This window comes from Cupressus sempervirens, chromosome 5 (genome assembly GCF_028749045.1).
Source record: "Cupressus sempervirens isolate cs-2001-9-10 chromosome 5, ASM2874904v1, whole genome shotgun sequence".
NCBI lineage: Eukaryota > Viridiplantae > Streptophyta > Pinopsida > Cupressales > Cupressaceae > Cupressus > Cupressus sempervirens.
Window position 1 is genome coordinate 552,883,890 of NC_143122.1, and position 23,244 is coordinate 552,907,133.

Consider the following 23,244-nt stretch of genomic DNA (forward strand, 5'->3'; position numbering starts at 1 on the left):
GCCACCTCATTTATGGAAGTTGGAATACAATCAACTAAATCGTTGAGGTAATGTCCAATTTGTCGTCCGAAGTTTACAATTTGTATTTCGATATTGTCTTATATTTACTAATGCTATAATTGATGCTCATGAAGGTCATCAAGGCATCAATGGCCAACTTCCTAGAGGAATGAAAAGTTATTCTACTCAATTTAGTAGGTTACCATAGTACAAGGATCTTCCAATCGCAGATTTGTTTGATGCTATGCATATTGGAAAGAATGTAACAGAGACACTATGAAAAATGTTGGATGGAAGGTGTGATAGAGAACAAATTGCTAAAATTTGTACTGACATTCATGAATCTAATCATGCACTAAAAGTTTCCATTGAATCAAATAGGAATGGAGATTGCATAAATACAAGTGCCCTTCCTTGGTTATTAATAGAGCAACAAAGTGATGCATTAAAATAAGTCATAAAAAAAAACAAAATTTCCAACAGAATTTGTTGCATATATAAGCACGCTTCTATCAAAGAAATGTGATTTTGGGCCAGAGTTGAAGACACATGATTGGCATACCTTCCTCAAGGTAAGTCATGTTTTCTATTTATAATATATTTGTAAGATTGAATGTAGTACCAGTTGCATTATTTAATAATATATTGAAATGATCATTTTTTAATGATTGCAGTTTGTCCTACCTCTATCCCTTTCACAAAAGTTTGACAATAGTATTAAACAAGTTATATATGATTTTGGAAAATACATGAGGTTAGAAGAGTGTTTTTTCTTAGATTTGTAGCTTATTATCTGAAATCTATTGTATAATTTTATTTGAAATTTCCTATATGGTTTTTTCTGTGTTGAATCTCTTTTAGGTGGTTATCATCTAAAGAAATTGATAAAAAAGATATAAAATATTGAAAGAGAAAAATTCCACAGCTTATGTGTGAAATGCAAAAGTGTTTACCTCCAACATTTTTCAATACTCCAGAACACTACCTCATACATCAGGTTGAGGAGATTGAATTGTGTGGACCTGTACAAGCTAGATCAATGTGGATGGTTGAGAGGCACTTAAATTTATGAAGGGCTTGGTTCAACAAAGAGCATGTCCTGAGGGTTCTATGATAGAGGGATATATGATATACCAGACCATGGTGTATATCAGTGAATATCTTCCAAAGTTTGAAACAGTTATTCATGTAGATCGCATTTGGGATCCCATCTGTAATGACAAATTCAAAGGGGAGTACCTAATGAGGAAAGGTAGATTGAGGAGGGTGAGAGGTAATTATAAGTGTCTTTTTTTAATTTAACAATTCTTATCTATCATCAATATATATAAGTTGTTTCTAACTGGTGTAATTGTCTTCTTTATAGTTGGTCGTGAGTGGGATACACTACACTTGTATATTGCAAACAATCTTGATTGGATGACAGTGTGGATTGAACAGTCTCAAGAAAATGGTCGCTCATTAACATGGGATGGTGTTGCATTGTTTGTTAAAGAAGCTCATCGTAATGGAGATCCCAATGTTACGCCAATGGTACTTGATCTAATATATGGCTTAAGAGATACAAATGTATGCATAAGATTACTAATCATGAGACATAAGTTTAATATCAACTCATAGATCAATGAGAAGATTCTTAACATGTTTGAATAATTGTAGGTCAAACACCACAAAGCTATGTACTACCATGGCTATAAATTCTGCACAAAAAAGTTAGATGAAACGAAGAAAACATGTGATTCATGTAGACACCTAGAATCCCTTAGAAAATAAAGTATTTTTATTTTCTGAAAAGTCCTTGATGAAATCATCATTAATTAATTAATTAATTAATTAATTTTTATGCCATTAAATCTCTTTATCTTAATTAAAAATATTTAATTAAGGAATCCCTCCCAAAAATGTTTAAATCTTATTTAAACATTATTTCTTTATTTATTAATTATTTAATTAATAAATTGACCAAAAATCTCAAAATAAATAAATAATTTTTTTTTGCCCAAAACTTGGCCAATTTCCTTAAGACCAATAACCTCTTCCAAAATCTTCTAATCCTTCTTTAATTTTGATTAAAGGCTAATCCCATCATTTCCTACCCCTAATCCCAACTCAAAATATTTAATTAAGATTAAATATTAATCCTCATATTTATTAAAAATGTTTTAATAAATATCTCCTCAACCCAAACCTTTGAGATAAATAGAGTTTATTTATCCTCATCCTAGGAAGTTCTAGACTCTTCTAGAAAGTCTTCATCCTCATCCTAAGCCTATCCTTAATCCTCCATTTAGCCTAATCCACCCCATCCACCCATACTAACCAAGCTTAGCTACTAACTCAACCACCCTCATAAATGCCATCCACTTGCCCATCTCTAACATCCCTAATCTAATCCTAAACCCAACCCTAATCCTACCCTTAATCATTTGCACAATCCTAAACAAGCTTAAGACTTACCTCAGCCAAGCCAAAGTCTTCCCTCAAAATATCCCAACCACCAAACCATGAATGCTCTTACAAAGCCATAAAAGACTCTTACAAATCCATTCATTGCTCTTACAAGCCATTATGAGGGTCTTTAAGGCCTTGAGCCTCCTTTGTTGACTCATCCTTGCCCTTTCCTCCACCCACTCACCCTGTGACATGTGTCACTCCCTGATTGGCTATAAAGAAGTACAATCCATGTGCTCTCCTCTCATGCAATCTAAGCCCTTCATGAGCTTTTTCTCATCCTTGCATCTTAGCCCTCAAACCCTCAAGCCCTTAGCCTATAAATTGAATCCCCTCCCAAGCCATTTCAACACAATCCATTTAGTAAAGTTATCATGCTAGTTTGAGCATTATCCAATTTGCCATTATCCATCTCCATTGAAGCAATTGAGCAAGCAAGTGAGCATACATCCTAAATCTATCAAATAGACTCATCCCTAAAACAAGAAAGGCTTCATTGAGAGAACCTCTTAATGGTTCATATTCTTAATTGAGGGTTTTTCTTTGTCTAGCATATATGTTATGCTTTTTAAGTGTGTAAATTCTTTTGATTCCTTAATTTAGTATTTCTTGCATGCTTATTTCTCATATACATGGTTATATGAGGAAGCTGAGTTAGAAAGAATGATAGCTGCTAAGGTTATCCAACCTATTGACTACTCAGAGTTCATCTCCAACATGGTCCCCATCACTAAGCCTTCCGGTGACATCAAAATCTGTATTGATTTCGGAGATCTTAACAAAGTTTGTCCAAAAGATGATTTTCCCTTGCCCAACATAGATATGATTGTAGATCTTATAGCTGGACATGAAATTCTATCCCTCATGGATGGATTTTTTGAGTATAATCAAATCAAGATTGCAATAGAAGATCAACATAAGACAACATTCACTACCCCTTAGGGAAACTTTTGCTACAACATGATGCCTTTTGGCCTAAAGAATGCAGGGGCTACCTATCAAAGAGCTATGACAACCATTTTCCATGATCTTATCCATAGCATTTTGGAGGATTATGTGGATGATATCTTGGTGAAATCTCATACCTTCATGGATCATCTTGCTGACCTAGAGAAAGTCTTTGATAGGTTAACCACATATCATCTCATGCTAAATCCCAAGAAGTGTGTCTTTGGGGTCATGTCTGGCAAGCTTCTAGGCTTTATAGTTTCTAAACAAGGTATAGAGATCAATCCCAAGAAGGTCAAGGCTATCTTAGACATGCCTCCTCCCTAGACACTGCAACAACTTCACACTCTTCAAGGAAAGCTTCAATCTATTTGACTCTTCATCTCCCAGCTGGCAGATTAGTGTATGCCATTCGCACATTTACTGAAGAAGGATGAAAAATTCAAGTGGGATCCTTTATGTCAACACAGCTTCGATCATCTCAAGTAATATCTCACCAATCCCCCTATCTTTGTTCCACCAGTTCTTGGTCATCCCTTGATCTTGTACATATTAGCAATGTCTACTACTCTAGGGGCACTTCTAGCATAGCATGATGACTACGGAAGAGAAAGAGCCATCTACTATCTTAGTAGAACCCTCATTGGTTATGAACTCAATTACACTCCTATGTAAAAAGCTTGTTTGGTAGTTGTTTTCTCAATTCAAAAGCTTGACCCCTATATGCTAAGTCATACCATCCAACTAGTATCCAAAATTGATCCTCTCAAGTATATGCTCTCTAAAATAGCACTTACAGGTTGTTTGGCCAATTGGTTATGCTCCTTAGTGAATTTGACATCCAATATGTGGATAGAAAGGCAATCAAAGGGTAGGCTAGAACAGATCACCTAGCTGATGCACCTCTAGTAGATACATATCCTTTGATCACAGAATTTCCAAATGAGCATATCTGTCTAATTGAAGAACAACCCCCATGGAAACTTTATTTTGATGGTTCATACACATCTCATGGATTAGGGGTAGGAATATTGTTGGTCACACCTCAGGGAGATTACATTCCAAAAGCCTTCAAGCTACAATTCCCTAGCACCAACAATATAATTGAATATGAGGCTCTCATAGCAAGATTAGAGATAGCTGCAGAATGGAGCATCACTGAGTTACAAATCTTTGGCGATTCTCATCTCATCATCAAGAAAGCCTTAAGTGAATATCAAACCAAAGATGAAAAGCTATTACCCTACAAAGAGCTAGTTGATCAACTAACCCAGCATTTTACCAAGCTTTAGTTTACACAAGTGCCTCAAATGCAAAACAAAGTAGCAGACGCTATAGCTACTATTAGCTTGCTCTTGGAAATTCGCGAAGCAGCTACGCAATATGAGTTTTTATTCGAGCAGCTCCTCACACCTGCCTATGCGAATGATGACTCAAACTGTGTTTGTATCTTGGTTGGTCCCCAATCCCCTTGGTACCATGAGATTCATGCTTACATTAAAGATGGTATCATCTCCCCTCACCTCACATGTACCCCATGCCAAAACCTCATCTGAAAATCATCCTGCTATGTTATCATAGCCAATACCCTATATCGTCAGGGTTATCATGATACTTTCTCTCGATGTTTAGATGAAAATGAGGCTATGATGGCATTAAAAGAAGTACCCTTTAGACTTTGTGGTGCTCACATGAGTGGTATTATCCTAGTGCACAAATCCTTAGAGCAAGCTACTATTGGCCTACCATTGAAGATGACTCCTATGACTTTATTAAGAAGTGTCTCCCATATCAGCATCACACAAATCTTGTGCACGCTCTAGCACAAGATCTATAGCCTATTGCACCACCTTGGCCCCTTGCATGTTGGGACCTTGATCTAGTTGGAACTATCACACCTCTCTCATCTGATGGACATAAATAGATAATAAAAACTACAGACTATTTCACTAAATGGGTGGAAGCAGTCCCCCTAGTCTCAGCTATAGGAGTTTAGGTCTCCAAGTTCATCTTGTACCACATTGTTTGCCACTTTGGCATCCCATCCACCATCTTTACCGACCATGGCGGTAACTTTGAAAATATCAACATGGAAGAACTATGCACTTCCCTCCACATCCATCACTACTTTTCTAGCCCATATTTCCCACAAGGTAATGACCAGGCAAAGGCAACTAACAAAACCCTCCTCAAAATTCTAAAGAAAGTTGTCTATGATTTTGACCACGATTGGCACCTACAAATAAATCTAGCCCTATGCACCTATCGAACCTCCTTTCGTACATTCACAAGAACAAATTCATACTCCCTAGTTTATGGTGCCAAAGCAGTACTAGCTATAGAGGTTGAACTTCCCTCCTTGCGCATATCTTTGCGAGGGAAAGTATCAGATGAAGAATACAGAGTAGCTCGGCTCACCCAGCTAGGTCTCCTAGACAAGAAGTGACAACACACCTATGATCACCTCATAGTCTACCAAACTCATCTCAAAAGGAACTTCAATAAGAAGGTGCTTCCTTGACAGTTTCAGTTGGGTGACATGGTCCTCAAAGAAAATATGAAAGTCCAAGCCGATCGAGAAAAGAAAGGCAAGTTTGAACCTACATGGCTTGGTCCTTATGTTGTCATTGCCTCCTTTGGCTCTGGAGCCTATTAGCTATCTACACCAGAAGGAGAAATCTTAAATGATCCTACTAACATCATTCATCTCAAGAGGTTCTATGCTTGAAGACCCTTGGTATACCCAACTTTTGAAAAATACAAAAAAATAGTAAAGAGAAATAAGTGTCCAATGGTGTAAACTTGGCAATTCAAAGTGCCTTGGATAGGTGCCTTGGTGAAAACCTGGTAATTCAGGTGCCTTGTGTACTAAGACTAATCCATTATCTATCACTATCCTATCCCTCATCCATTCACCCACCATCCCATAAAACACCTGCTTGTTCCCTTGGTGTTCCAACCAAATATCCAAAATCTAATGAAGCTTGTAAATACCTCCTGTATAGCCTGTAAATATTGCACCTCAGCCTGTAAATCTTGTACCCCAGCATGTAAATCTTGTATCATCCCTTGTATCATAGCTTGTATATCCAAATCTTATCCAAAGCTTGTACCATATTCTAGCTTGTATTATATACCAAAGCTTGTATCCTAGTTTGTATCCTATCACATGCACACAAAGAACCCCATTTTCTTTAAGCTTTTCGTAAACCATCTACCTATCTGCCTATCAACTCCAACTATCCATCCAACACACTCTAAAACATTTCCATCTCACAAAAACTAAAACATGAACAACCTTGTACATTTGTAACATATATGGGTCTGTCAGCTTGTACATCCTCTTTAGCTTAGTATCATTGTATCTATCCAGCTTTCGTGTCCTTGATTAGCATCTTGCACACATCACACAACCCTTGGTTAGCTATCCCAATGCATCCTTTAGATAGACCTCCTATCACTGAAGTGTTATCCTTCTTAGTTTAGCTTGTCAGATGCATCACTCATCCAAATCCACCAACTTAGGTGCTCTTCGATAGATCCTTGTAGGATATAGCTTTCCTCATGTCTGATCTTGGTTCGTTAGTACCTCGTCCCACCCATCTTGTTGGAAAATGGTTCTCTTTTGGATTTTCACTTTATTTTGATTTGGAATCTTTCCTTTTGGGTCTTGAAGTATCTTGAAGTGTCGATTTCACTCTGATTCTTCTGAGATTCATGTGTGCTGCAAGGGAAATCCTTGAGTGTTTGTTTTGAGTCAGTTTGTCAGTCCTTTGGATGGTTGGTGACACGGCCTTGATGTTCTTGGTAACCTTGGCAATTAACCAACAGTCCTATAGAAAATCTAGTGCTCAACTACATGGTGGTACTTCTCTTTGAAGTATCCCCTTGCTCAAAAAGCTTCAATGGAATCCTTTCATCTCCATTACCCCCCCATCCATATCTAGCATCTGTCTCTCCTACCCCAGCTTATGCACTAGTATCTCTTTGAATCAATCTTCACTTTTTAGCTTTAGGGATCCACAATCCTAATCTTAGGGATTCACCAATCCAATCAATCCACCAAGCCTCATCTTTCAAGATCCACAATCCTAGTCCTAAGGATCTCTGAAACCCATATTCTGCCAATTTGACTCTTTTAAATCTTGTTGCATCAACTTTTATAATCCCCTCATCCTTATCCCTATCCTGGATTCCTTTTTATAGTGCTTTGCTCCTTCATCCTCCACCTTCCCTAGAGTCTTAAGCTTGCTTCCTCTTGTGCCTTTGATTCTCCCTTTATCATTCTCCTGTAGTGAGAGTTTGAGCTAATTCAACCCCTTCTCTTTGCCAATCTGAGTCTCCTTGCTCATCCTAGATTCTTGTATTTTTCAAGAAGCTATTGAGCCTCATTTTCTCTCCCCGCCGCCTTCTTGAGGGGGCATCATCTAAGTTTAGTCTCTCCTCTTCTTATCCGAGACTAGGGAAACTTTGTTACTAAAAACATCTTCCTCGTGTCGTTTATATCTAAACTTTTTTGAAATAGTGTTGTTTCAACACTATGTCAAAGAGGGGCAAAATGTAGACACCTAGAATCCCTTAGAAAATAAAGTATTTTATTTTCTAAAAAGTCCCTGATGACATCATCATTAATTAATTAATTTATTTTTATGTCATTAAATCTCTTTATCTTAATTTAAAATATTTAATTAAGGAATCCCTCTCAAAAATGTTTAAATCTTATTTAAACATTATTTCCTTATTTATTAATTATTTAATTAATAAATTGATCAAAAATCCCAAAATAAATAAATAAATTTTTTTTGCTCAAAACTTGGCCAATTTCCTTAAGACCACTAACCTCTTCCAAAATCTTCTAATCCTTCTTTAATTTTGATTAAAGGCTAATCCCATCATTTCCTACCCCTAATCCCAACTCAAAATATTTAATTAAGATTAATTATTAATCCTCATATTTATTAAAAATGTTTTAAGAAATATCTCCTCAACCCAAACCTTTGAGATAAATAAACTTTATTTATCCTCATCCTAGGAAGTTCTAGACTCTTCTAGAAAGTCTTCATCCTCATCCTAAGCCTATCCCTACTCCTCCATTTAGCCTAATCCACCCCATCCACCCATACTAACCAAGCTTAGCTACTAACTCACCCACCCTCATAAATACCATCCACTTATCCATCTCTAACATCCCTAATCTAATCCTAAATCCATCCCTAATCCAACCCTTAATCATTTGCACAATCCTAAACAAGCTTAAGACTTTCCTAAGCCAAGCCAAAGTCTTCTCTCAAAATATCCCAACCACCAAACCATGAATGCTCTTACAAAATCATAAAAGACTCTTACAAACCCATTCATTTCTCATACAAGCCATTATGAGGGTCTTTAAGGCCTTGAACCTCCTTTGTTGACTCATCCTTGCCCTTTCCTCCACCCACTCACCCTGTGACATGTGTCACTCCCTAATTGGCTGTAAGGAAGCACAATCGATGTGCTCTCCTCTCATGCAATCTGAGCCCTCCATGAGATTTTTCCCATCCTTGCATCTTAGCCCTCAAACCCTCAAGCCCTTAGCCTATAAATTGAATCCCCTCCCAAGCCATTTCAACACAATCTATTTAGTAAAGTTATCATGCTAGTTTGAGAAACAAAGCCATCAACCATACCCTCAAAATGCCAAATTGAGAGCTCACAAGGCTACCAATTTGCCATTATCCATATCCATTGAAGCAATTGAGCAAGCAAGTGAGCATACATCCTAAATCTATCAAATAGACTCATCCCTAAAACAAGAAATGCCTCATTGAGAGAACCTCTAAATGGTTCATATTCTCAATCGAGGGTTTGTCTTTGTCTAGCATATATGTTATGCTTTTTAATTGTGTAAATGCTTTTGATTCCTTAATTTAGTATTTCTTGCATGCTTATTTCTCATATACAATTCTGAGATAAGTGTTGTCTTCGCGGTCACCAATATTTTGTCTAGAATTGACATACATCCTCAACAATCTGAAAATCGATACTATGGAATTTTGGATGATATACTTGAGTGTGACTTTAATTCATTCAAAATAGTTCTATTTTTCGTCAAATGGTTTAGGTTACAACTGAATCGAAATGATCCCGATAGGACTATTATTGAATATGACAGTGGATTTACTATGATTAATACAAGGTCATTTGAGCCAGTCAGAGATGAGCCCTATGTTCTTCCAAGTCAATGTGAGCAAGTGTTTTACTTTGGTGTTCTAGAAAAACCAGGTTGGTCATTTTTTGTTAGAAATGACCCAAGAGGAAGGCCAATAAAGTATAATATGATCGAAGAAGATATTAAAGAACCACAAGAGGAAGTAAATGATTATCAGGAATGACAGTTACCCAGTGATGAAGAAAAAGAAGATGGTGATGATTTTGGTCATGCTAATGATAATGGTGATAATGATGATGATGATGCTAATGATGATCATGATCATGGTGATGCAGATGGTGATGATCATGGTGATGATGGTCATGATGATGATAGTGATCAAGAGGATGATGATGGTGATGAAGATGGTGGTGGTGACGACGATGATCAAAGTGACAAGTATGATGATGGTGATGATGATGACATGGATGAAGATCATGATGATCAATGAAATCTTTAGGTACGATCAATGTCAACTATGATGGGGTCTTGTATGGCCAAATACTTCTTTCCAAACCATATGTGCACATATAAACATTAAGTAGAACATGTCAAGTATTTTTTTAGATATAAACATTAGTTACACTAAATTTTTAACTTAAGACAAACGATTTACATATACAATCTACTTTATTATTAATATTTTTTTTGGTAAGTCTATTACTTTAATTTCGTTGCTGATTTCTAAGACTTACTAATTTTTTTCACAGGGCGATATGGATGCACCATCTCAAACACCTTCAGTAGAGGTAAACATTAATTATTGTAAATTTTAATGTTAATATAGAAACAAATGTCCTATTATTATGTTCTTTTCTTTATGTCTTTTGAGTTATTTTGATGAAAGTATACGAATATTTGATGTCACAAATGATAGGAAAAAGCTACAATGATCGCTGATCAAATGCAATCTAAAATACGAGCGTCATATCTACATGACATTGGCCTTAGTATTGACCCTGTATTCATCACCCAACAAATTATGAAAAGATACACTGATGAGCTTGTTCAAATTATCATCAAGGGTGACAAAAGTGAGGAGAAAGAGGCACTGAGAATAGAATTGGATTGTAGAATCCAATCTTTGAAAGTAAGCAGTAATTCGACTAAAGTAGTAATACAAGTTCAATAGATATTAATATTTTATAGTATCTTATGGATCATGATCTCTAATTTTATGTGTTCTTGTATAGAAATATGTGCCAATTGCGAGGTCACATGGTGAACATGGTCAGGGTTGTTGTGCAGTACCTTCATGTAAGTAACACTTTGTTTTTTTTTATCAACATTATAACACTTACCTTTTTTTGTGTGGATGATTCTCGCTAGTATCCCATTTGATCTTTTATCCATTGAAAATGTCTTTGCTAACAATATTCTATTCTTTAGCTCATGATGAAGTGCAGACTCCTCCTTCGGTTGGCGGTCCACTATTGTCTGTTGCATTGTCAGCAACAAGGACCATGCAAACATCATCGTCTATGCCTAGTAGAATTGGTAAAACCTTATTTTGTTATATTTTGTAATGTGTTATATTTTGTAATGTCTTTCTACAAGTTGATGAACAATGAAGTAACATATTAGTGCTTAAATGATGTCTACAGAAGCTTGCATACACACACCACACATACATACATACATACATACATACATACATACATACATACATACATACATACATACATACATACATACATACATACATACATACATACATACATATATATATATATATATATATATAGCCACACATAGAGAGACATGGACATAGGTAGGGAGGTAGACCAACAAAGAGCAGTACTAAAATTTTCATTTAATTGTTATGATATTTCAGTTGATAGAGAAACAGAGAGCAGTACTACTAAAGCTGATCCATTTCTTGGAGCAGTTCGTGTAATTAAATCTGGTTCGTATGAAGGGACATTGTTGCTAAATAAGAAAACTATGTTTCCATTAAGAGAATGAAAGCTTCTAGGTGCTTTAAAATTGATATTATTTAAAGTGTAAATTTAGTTTACTTTTACATTACTCATTTTGGACTGATAAATCCTTTATGTTTTTGTAGGTAATAATGCATTGAGACTATTTGGACCCACCATACGTAAAAGGTACATAGTTTCATATCATTGCTACATAATTTTTCTTTTCTTATATTTATTGTAATATATTAAAGTTATTGATCTAACAATCTATTTGTTTTTAAAAAGTGGAATTTACAAGCTATGGAATTAAAAAATCAGCTAGTTGCATCCATTGATGAGAAATTTGGAAAAAACATTTTTGACACTAGCCTACTTCTGAAAAGAGTAGCAAAGCATATAAAGACTGTGAGGGATCAATATAGAAGGACTCTTAAGGATAACCCAAAGTATGACCATCCTCCTATGATTCCATCAATGGAGTGGAATGAAATAATAGAAGATGCAAAGGAGAAAAGGTTATGTGAAGATAGAGATAATGAAGCATTACAGGGCAGAAAGAGGTGTGTCATTATAGTATTAAGTAAATTGTAATCATGCACTAATTATTGATATTTGTAAATATATAATCTAAGATGTTTGAAATTGTTCATAGATTACAGGACACATCCATGGCTACAAAAGCGAGAATAGAAAAGGTTGGCCAACACAAACTTGGCTCTGGTTGCTATATGAATTTGCAGTCTCGACTTGTAAGTAGAGCAATGAATTTTGTTTTTTTTTTTCAAAATATAATGTTGCAAACAGTTTTTTTTAATGAAACCATACATGGAAAACTAGTGTTATCAAGCAAAAAACATAGGGCATAGATTTCAATGTGGAGGTCACAGATGAAGATAGAAAAATTTCCTTGAAGGAAGACTATAAAGTTGTGGTTGCATGCCTATGTGAAGACTCTGTAAGGCTTGCCCAAGAATCTAGTGCACCAAATGATATCTCACAAGTACATTGGTCAGATGAAAAGTAAATGAAAGTAAATAGTTGAGAAGATTCTTTTGTGTTATTAGTTTTAAACGTAAATTGACTACATAACAATGTGCATAATATTTTACTACAACCTTCATATCCTACCACATAACCTACTCCTGACGAAGGCCATGATGTGCATTATAGTAGTGGAGGTATTAATTTTCTATTGGAAATTAATTATGCAATTATGAATACAATTTAACATCTTCAATTGGAATTTGACATGTATCCTTTTTTTGAATATTTCAGAGCATGTTGAACATCATGCTGAAGGAGTGGACCATGTTCCAACTGTTCAACATGTTGACGCGGTGGTAGATCAAAATGTTAATGTACATGATGTGGCATTTTCAGGTAAGAAAAATGCATTTTATGTTGTACTCTTACTTAATTACAAACTTGTAACAGTTAGAAAAAGAAAAAGAGCATGCCAATTTATCACATTCACTTGTTCTTGCAACAGAGCCCCCTTTAGTGCAGCAACCTCCTACTCCTCCAAAGAGAAGGAGCCATCGTAATTTGACATTACACATGCTAGAAGAGGAGGAGAATGAAGTAGATATGGATGCTCCTATGAGCACTTTTCTTAAGAGAGCTCAAAAAAACAAAAAAAAGAAATGATGTTTTAAAAATTTTCTTTGATAAACCTTGTTGGATAATGAAAGAACTTTGTTTTAAGTAATTATGTATGAATGCTGCGTATTAATAAAATTTTTTATTTTATGTTAATGAATATTTTTATGTGTTAATAAATTTTTGATTAGTATTGTGTATTAATGAATTTTATATCATATTAATGAATGTTATGTGATTGTATTGATTGAATGTTATAGTTCATAAATGGATGAATGAATGAATGAAGTATGTAATTAGATGATAATGGGTACTTTCGATTGATGTTAGGGGGAGGGGGGTGAGGCCAGATGATCTTCCACCTTCACGTGGTTGGCCTTGTTAAGTAGAGAATATTATAGTATTCTTGAAACCAAGTGAAGCTTAAATTTGTTAAGTCTTCAAACACACATCCTAAGTCTTCAAACACACATCCCAATTCTCTTTAACGAGGCTGAATTTTTTTTTCTTGTAATAGTCTCATTGTAGTCATCTTTTGGTTCCTTGAACATATAGTTCTTGCTTAGTTTAAATCTCAATCATTAGATATTTTTCCACATTGGAGTTAGTTTGGCATAGAAACTTGCATATTTTATTATATATATTGAGTCAACTGAAAGCAATGTAGAAAGCATTGACATAGTTGATGTCTAACAAAAGAAGACAATATGCATATACTCTTTAGCATGGAAATCCTTGTAGGTGAATTGTGTGTGTATGTACACACACACACACACACATATGTATGTATGTATGTATATAACTTCAAACTGTTAGTATAGTTTTTTATTTTTTCTATTTTGCTAAGTTTTTCCTACACTTTTAATAATCTTGCTTAGGTTAATAAAGCATGTCTTATTAGGTGAATGGTTGTGAGGTGTCACCTTCCTACATGTGAGCATCCATTAGCTATCTTGGGAAGATACTTTGCTATCTTTAGTTCGATAGATGGTTGCTCCTCATTGGTTGGTGTTGCCACCTCCTCCCTCTTCCTAGCCTATATAAGCATGCTACCTGGCTTGTATTTGTATCTCTTGTTTTTGCATCCTCTTAATGCTATTTTGCTTCCAGCATTTGCATTACTCTCTTGGAGATTAACTCTATGATGCTATTTTGATTTTGTATCATTTGCATTCATAGTTTAGATATTTACTCTTTGCACTAGTTTTCTGAGTTATTAATCTTTTTAGATTCTAACATGGTATTAGAGCTTTTCTATGTGCAAGAGTAGATTTTAGTTTCCTTATTTGAGAGATTCGGGGGGGGGGGGGGGGCAAATAAACTTTATTGTAATTTTTTGAAAAAAGAAGTATGCTCTTCTCTTGCATCTTTGGATGATCCTGAGAATCAGAAAATTTTTGACAAAAACGGTTTTTCTCTAGGGTTTCAATCTCAAATCTGACAACCAACTTGCATATTTGGAGTTTTCAATCAGTTTTGCAGGTTCCAACATACCATTGATGGACTTAAGAAGCTAATATAGCATTTGAATGTCATATTTTGGTTGCTGGGGTCATTTTTTAATTTTTGGAGCCATTTTTTTACTGTTAAAGGTGTCCAATTTACACTACAGCAGCATCTTCTGTACATCAAAAAGAAAAATGCTTTCTGATTTTTGTTCGTAGCCTCGAAAAACCTTTGGGTATCTTTTAGATTTTGCATGCAAGCTGTATATTTTGCAAAATCGAGCATGCAAAGCTACAGCCATACCCCTCTCCATTGGCAGTCACAGATTTGAACGCAGTTTTCAAATGTCTCATTCTTGCTCATTCGAACTCCAATTTTGATGATTCTTGTTATGAACTTGGCTATTTTTTTGTGCTCTATCCACTAGTGGAGTTTTTTTTTTGATTTTCATGCATGAATTCTTCAAAAATTGTAGATTCTCAGCTGTGACTGTGCACAGTTCTCATTTTGAAAACTTCGGAGGATCATAACTTTCTCATATGACCTCGTATCGAGGCGATTATTTTTTTGAAAGTGCATGATTTTTTGAGTAGATCATAGTGGTGATATTTTTTCCTTGATTATTGTGCCCAAGTTTCACTTTTAGCATATGCTCTTCATGAGGAGGCCCTGTCGATTTTTCTTCCGTAACTTGAGCATATAGACGTATTTTTTCGATCCAAAAAATGCGTCGAAAAGCTGGTTCTAAGACAGAGATGATGGTATAGGTATTTTTGATTTTTTTAATAGTCTGGTTGCCTATTTTGGCAATCAAAGCTAGATGTTCTATTTTGCCTTCTGGGAGCCATATCTCGCTCATTCAGACTCTTTTCTGGGCTCGCCAGATATCGTTGAAAAGCTGGTTCTATGAGTTATTCAGTTGCAGAGGTATTTTATCCAAATTCTTCTCCAGGTTCTTTCTCCTTTGAGTTTTTAACTTTTGCACTCTGGCGGATTACTTGGATTTTACAGGTCTTGGAATCTCTTCTTTTGTTCTTTTGGCTCACTCTTCTTTCTGACTTTTGAGCATTGTATGCTTCTATTCTGTTGCATTCCTTTTTCTGTAAATGCATTGAGATAAAGTGCTTGCTTTTGCATATCTGGGATCTTGTACACCTTGTGTTTGTTTGTACTCGCACTCAGTTATAAAGTGCCATGGGGGGTCATGATGTTTTTCCATTTTGTGCTCATCCACCTTTGTCAAGTGAATTTTTCTTCCATGACATTAGCCCATGTAGTGTGTCGGTGACACTGCCCTTTATCCTGTGTTTGTACTTCTATTGCACTATTGGTGTTCTTGATTCTTCTTCTTGCAGATGATTTTGGTATTACATTTCAGTGTTCTTGTCACCCCTCTCCCTATTCAACATTATGGGGGGGGGGTTCACCTGTTAGCTCTATTGCTTCTTTGGTTCGGTTGAGTGATCTACATATTCAATTTTTGTTCCTATGTACTAGGCAGATGCAGTGGCTAGGCACCTATGCATTTCGATGAGATGGTTCATCTACTATATAGACACTCATTCATTCCTACCTTTGGAGGTCACCTCTTCGATTGATTAGCTCTTCAAACTTTGTCTTCTCTACCTGGTCATGCACTATTTCAATGGGGGTTCCAGCAGTTTCTTCTTACAGTGTTTGCATCTTCATGCTCCGGAGATGCTTCATGCTCTTTTTTGTTCCTCTCTTTGGGACATTTCCTAGATTGGAGGCTTAGTTTCCTTCATCTAGTTCTTTTTCTTGTATTGGGTACCTGATCAGGCCTTGTTGCCGGGACCCATTTTCTTGCTTTCATAGCTTTGCTAGGTTAGCATCCACCTAAGCTTCACTTATGGGGGGGTGTTAGTGTAGTTTTTTATTTTTTCTATTTTGCTAAGTTTTTCCTACACTTTTAATAATCTCACTTAGGTTAATAAAGCATGTCTTATTAGGTGAATGGTTGTGAGGTGTCACCTTCCTACATGTGAGCATCCATTAGCTATCTTAGGAAGATACTTTGCTATCTTTAGTCCAATAGATGGTTGCTCCTCATTGGTTGGTGTTTCCACCGCCTCCCTCTTCCTAGCCTATATAAGCATGCTACCTGGCTTGTATTTGTATCTCTTGTTTTTGCATCCTCTTAATGCTATTTTTCTTCCAGCATTTGCATTACTCTCTTGGAGACTAACTCTATGATGCTATTTTGATTTATTATCATTTGCATTCATAGTTTAGATATTTACTCTTTGCACTAGTTTTCTGGGTTATTAATCTTTTTAGATTCTAACACAAACAAATTTGTAGGCTCAATTAGCAAGAGACATCAACCTCAAATCCTACAATGCAAAAAGAATTGACCTTTGAAATGCAAAGTGTTTATAATGTAGGTAGATTTGCCTTAGATATCCTTCAAGGTCTTCAACAAATCTGCCTTGTACTTATGAAAAAATCCACTAAGATTTGAAATAGTTTTTTTCAATAAATGCTCTAAACTTGGAATATACCTTCATAAAAATTCTGCCTTAGATCTGCTCATCATATTCAAAATAAGCCTTCACATGTCTATTCACTTAGCTCTGATTTAGGTCTTCCACAAATTTGGCTTATAATTATGCTCTTGAATCTCTTAAAATATTCTTTGTATTCAAATGATATTTAATGAATTGATTGATACAAATTTGCTCATACTTGAATCCAAATATCATTATCATTGTCAAACATAACACAAACATAAAATCATTTGGGTTATTCGCTTGTTATACAAGTTAGTCTTATCTTTTTGGTTTTCACAAGTCATGCACTTATGCATCTTTGGGATATCCACAAGCTATTAGAGATGTTTGGATGGTTCATGTCCTTTTTTTGTGTGTGTTGTTTGTAGGGTTTTTGCCATGAAGTCTAAGGACAAACATGTTGGATGTTTGTGATAGACATGTCCACCTATAAGAAAAGTATCAGATGTAGAAAAAATGCAAATAAAAAGAAAATTTCATGACTACCGATACACATATCTTGACCATTAATTCCCATATGCTTAGATGGACTGGCTAACATTCCTAGTCTTATAAGTGCTTGTTAAATGAAAAGGGAATATTCCATCTTGATATGTCAATATCTTGACTTGGACATACCCATTTTTAAAAATAACATGGCTCAATGATGAAAAATAATTGCTCAAAAGGAATTGTTGAATTGTGGTTAATAATATCTTATTTGCAAGTTCTTTCAATGTGACTAGTTTGATTGAGGAGCACTTGATTAGTTTTCTTTTACATCTAGACCTTTCTCGTCCAACCAAACTTTTTTATTTATTTTCCATTTATCATGTTGTAGTTCCCATTCATCCTATTGCCACTTAGCTTGTTTTCAATCTTGTTTGCATCCACAGTTTGCTGAAGTGCAAAATGTGGAAAACTGGTCTTAACACAACTTGTAGGGAATGTGTATAGCAGATTTGCATGATATAGGTAAAATGGATTTGTTGAAAGGGCATTCCACAACTTTCAAGAAAATTTAATCTGCATGCAAAGCAATTTGATTTCTTTCATCACAACATTTATGGATTTTTGAGTTTGGTGCAGAGATCAAGTTCATTCAAACCCACCAAAGTATTGCGAACTGTGATTCTATGATCTATCTCTATCATAGAGGAAGCTCAAAATTTGCTTTGTTTGGCAAGAATTTATATTTTTGTATAGATCTGCTAATGGAAGTGGGGATACTATCTTTTATATGTTTAGAACTCCATCTCAGAAGCTCCAAAATTATACAGGCTTTGTTCAATCCTCTGATAATTTAGAGATATAAATGCTTCTTTTTCTGTTTTTAAGTCCAATCCCTCTTAATACAGTCTTTGTTTTTAATCCCTCTCTATACAATGTCTGTTAAACCCTCACAGGTAGCTTCAGGACCTCCTTATTACTATCTTTAAAAACTGTTATTATGTGCAGGACAAAATTTATGGGAAACATGGAATTAGTGCACAATTATGTATTATATTAAATCCTCTTTTCACAAACAACATCCAAATTTAAAAGTAATTAAATAGTTATGGTCCATATAAATTTTGATACAAGAGATAATATTGATATGTGGAAACTCAGAAATGAAGTGGATTTTGTAGGTTTGTGCTTTTTGGAAAATTACATGCAGCAATCTAGTAGCTCTCTTTGCACTATCCTATTTGCCCTTATGGGTCTGTCAAAAGTACAATAAAAAACCAACAGTAGCTTTGGCTAAAACTATAGATTATCAAATTTCATACAATCAAAGAGAAACCTTTTTGAGGGATAATGTACACAGATTGAAAATCTTGAGATTTTATGGCACGAAAGGAAAGATTGGTGTTATATGGTGAAATATTGTAGGCATTATTACATCATCAATTGGAAAAATGTGTAGAAACACATGGTGATATTCATGAAATATTATCTTTGTTCAAAGTCTTCTTACAATGTCATGTTCATTGGCAGTAGGTAAGAACATATCACACACAAAGAGTTATCAGTTAAGAAGAGTTGTTTTATCTGAAGCCTTTGAAGTTAACATCACCATTCTCAAGAGCAACACCAGATCTTGGGTATGTTCTCTTCTTTCTCTATAAGCACTTTTTTATTAGGTAAGCACTAGTTTTTGTCTCTTTGTCTTTCTCATTATGCATGATAATGAATTCGTTACCTCTATGAGCTTCTTGAAGACCTCTTGGGAAATGTCACTCCCATGAGAATTTTCACTTTGTAATCATATTAGTTATGGGAGTTTTTTGTTGAGAGTAAAATCCTAACAAACCTCCTACATTAACTATAAAGGCCAAAGCATCCCCTTAGGCATGTCAATTCAATTAGTAAGAGGCCAATCCAAAATGGTTTGGATTTTTTATTGATCCACCTAAAAACTTTGAGCACTAATAATAAGGCACAATTAGAGAAAATTTATAACCCCAACCTAGCACTAGCCCACTTCTTTAAAAATATCCTATTGCTCTACTATTCCAAGAGCTATATTTAAATGCTTTATATGGTATTGCTATGTTATGTGTAAATCAATATATCATCAAAAAAAAAATCTTACTTGATTATTGATTGGCAATGGGTACATGACAAGAAAGTCATTAGAGCATTTATCAGCCATAAACCATGACCAAAACTCGTAGTACCCAAAACAAAATCTGAATGTTGTCTTGTGCACATCCTCATTGCACACATGGATTTAATGATATCCTAACTTGAGATCAATCTTTAAAAAATAGATTACTCCATGCAACTCATTGATAATTTCTCCATGCAACTCATTGATAAGCCATTCATTGTGAGAGATAGATACCTATTCTTGATGGTAGACAAATACCTATTCTTGATGATTTTCCTACTCAAAGTTCTGTGGTCTATGGACATCTCACATACCATCTTTTCTCTTTAGAAGCACCACATATGATTCAAAAGAGCTAGAACTTGGCCTGATGTGATCCATCTCCAGCAATTGCTTTGTAATGTTTTCTTTTTCTTCTCTATACATCTTTGGATGGTAGTAAAGGACGTTCATAACAGGCTTAGAAGCTATTTCCAACTCTATGATGCATTAAAATACCCTATCCAATAGTAATCCTAGAGACAAATTACTAAATAGCACATTATGGCTATCCAATAGTATATGAATGTTATTATGACAAATGAAGCTTACCTAATAGGCATGCCTTTTAATAGAGAGCAGTTGGTTACATATGCAATTTGTCCCTTGTGGAGAGTCCTCTCCATCCCCTAGGAGTGACCACTCATACTGATTAATAAAAAATGCCTTTAGGCACCATGTCTTTCCCTTTATATTTAAATTTTAATTCCATAGACTAATAATATTGTGTAAATTCTCTGACGAATGCAACCATTGGCGAGTTCTACAAAAAAAAAGTTTATAAAGAACTCACCACACTGAAATTGTTGGATTCTTATTGACAAAACATGCTAGGCTACATTAATTAACAATAGCATGCAACCGCTTGCAAATAACCTACAACAATATGCAGTAGCTGATGAGAAGTTCTCTAAAACTGACCCAATGTTTACTCTCTACTACTATTTAAGTCTCAAAAAACAACTAGCCAAAAAGACTAAACAAATTCAACACAAATCAACAGCTAAGCAATAAGCCTAACAAACATATCAAAAAAAGGGTAGTCTTCTAATGGCCATATGCCTCAATTTATAGCACAAAGGAGGTCTCAAATCCTAGTGATGCACATAAGCTAACATCATTACCAAAATAGAAAGTGTTATTAAAGGTTCCAGTCCAAAGTAGCACTCCACTTTTTCAACATAAAATCGTCTTAGAAGTCACCCTGTAACTTCCTCATAGTGTGTTGTTGGAAACTAACATAATTAAATGGATTTTTATTTTCTCCAAGCCGGATATGGTTAATTACAATAATATGTTCTTTTGCAAGCTGCAACACATTTATAATTATGGAGCTAGTTTCTTATCATTGTGTAGCTATTTATCTTAAACATCTTACAATCAAAAGGAACCTTTGACAATTACTTGGACATTTTGATCTTGTAGGCAGAGGGAAGGATTTGAGTTTATGGTAGGCCAACCTAAATTTATAAACAAAAAAGTTAACGATAAATTGTTTGAACCCTATGAGGTACAATAATATCCTCATCATCCTGGATTTCTATTGATGATTGTGGAATCCTATAAAGAGTAAAATGATGAAAAGATGATGACATACTTCTTATAGATCTAATACCTAGGCCACCATCCATCTTAGGTTTACATATCTTTTCCCAAGAAATCAAAGCCATTATCTTCTTTTCCTCAGTTCTAGACCATAAAATATTCCTTTGAATTTTATTAGTAGCATCTACAAATTTAGCTAGAATCTTAAAGAAGCTCAAAGCATAGGTTGGGATACTTTGAAGGCAAGCTTTGAGAAGAGTGACTTTACCTTCTTGACTCAGTATATTACCTTTCCAACCAACTAATTTCTTGTTGAATTTCTTAACTAGATCCTCCCAAAAGGTATCTGAAGGGCTAAGCCCTAGAGTGAGACAAAGATTGGAACACATAAAATATCCTATAGAACATCCAAGAATATTAGCAATCTTTCTTTGTCTAATTATAGGAGTGTTAATAAAAAATAGAGAGCTCTTATTCCAATTAATCAGCTACCCATAAATAGAGGAATAAAGATTGAGAGCCTTTTTAAAGCATCTAGCCTCCCTAACATCAACTTTACCTATCAAAATAGTATCATCCACAAATTTTTTATGAGATAAAATAAGAGGATGAGAAGAAGGTCTCAAACCTTGAATTTCCCCTCTCAAAACCAGCTTCCCAATATATTTTCCCAAGCTATCTTCCATAAAAATTAAAGAGAATAGGTGTGATAGAATCACTCTGCCTCAACCCCCTAGAGGATTTTTAAAAATTTGTGGAACTCCCATTGACTAACACTGCAAGAGAAGTAGTGGAGACCAATTGCATAATTAACTTAATAACATTATCACTAAAGCCAAAAGAAAGTAAAACCTTGTTAAGAAAATTCCATTCAACTCTATCATAAGCTTTATCAATATCAACTATCTTAATAGATCCTTATTTATTAGAAAGAGATAAAGAATGGATATTTTCATGAACATATATAATAGAGTTAAGAATTTGTCTTCCAGGAATAAAGCCATTATGCTACTTGGAAATTAGATTACGAAGGATGCTCAATAATCTCAAAGTGAGGACTTTAGAAATGATTTTATAACTTGAGTTACAAAGGCTAATAGTTCTAAACTATTTAGTTGAGTCAGCTCCAATATTCTTTTGAATAAGACAAAGAAAGGTAGAGTTAATTTCCTTAAGCATTCTTTTAGCTCCAAAGAATTCTTTGAGAGCATCACACACATCTTTGCCAACCAGTTTCTATTGGAAGATTGGGGATATTGTTAGAAGATTGGTTAGAAGCATGCATTTTGATGATATGATGATATGTTACATTCATGACTAAGTTTTTCATTGATATCAACATAGCATGTTTAATGTCTTTTGTGGTATCTGTCAAAAGAACATTGGAAAGATCAAGTTGGTACAAATACCTAATTGAGCATGATAACCACCCAAGGTTATGGAAGATACTTCTAAGTATCTGATATATGTAGTTAATGTTAGAAGTATAAATGATAAGTCTAAAAGAAGTTATGTAAGTTTTGGTGATGTCTATTTTGAGATAGAATTTACAAAGGCACGTTCTAGTAAACTTGTTATATCTCTTAGCAGATTTTATATCTTGATGATCGAGGTTGAGGACATGGAGAAGACATGCTGAGGATGACATGGCTAAGCTCACTCATCATATTATTGCATGTACAAAAAGTTATTCAAGTTTCAAGGAAAAAGATTAAGGTTATCACTAAGTATAGCATGTTGTTAATGTGGTCCTATAATAATTAATTGAGTAGGTCTAATAGTCAAGTTAGGGAATTGTTGTTATGGACTTGGTATAAAGGAAGGATGTTTTCCTTTATCATGGAATGTGAAGATATGATTGAATGATCGATGATAAGTAGTAGAGAGTGTGGAATAAAAAGTTGAAAAAAGTAGTGTGGAAGTGAAGGAAACTTCATTATCAAGGTTTTACTAAATGATCTAAGGTTTGGTATTTGGATCCAAGGTTTGAGACCTAGTCTA

At 34.8% G+C, this 23,244-nt stretch overlaps 1 pseudogene; it reads left to right on the plus strand.

The window, feature by feature from the left end:
- LOC149557127 (importin subunit alpha-1a-like) overlaps positions 1-23,244 on the plus strand; it is a 71,635-nt pseudogene that overhangs the window by 29,728 nt on the left and 18,663 nt on the right.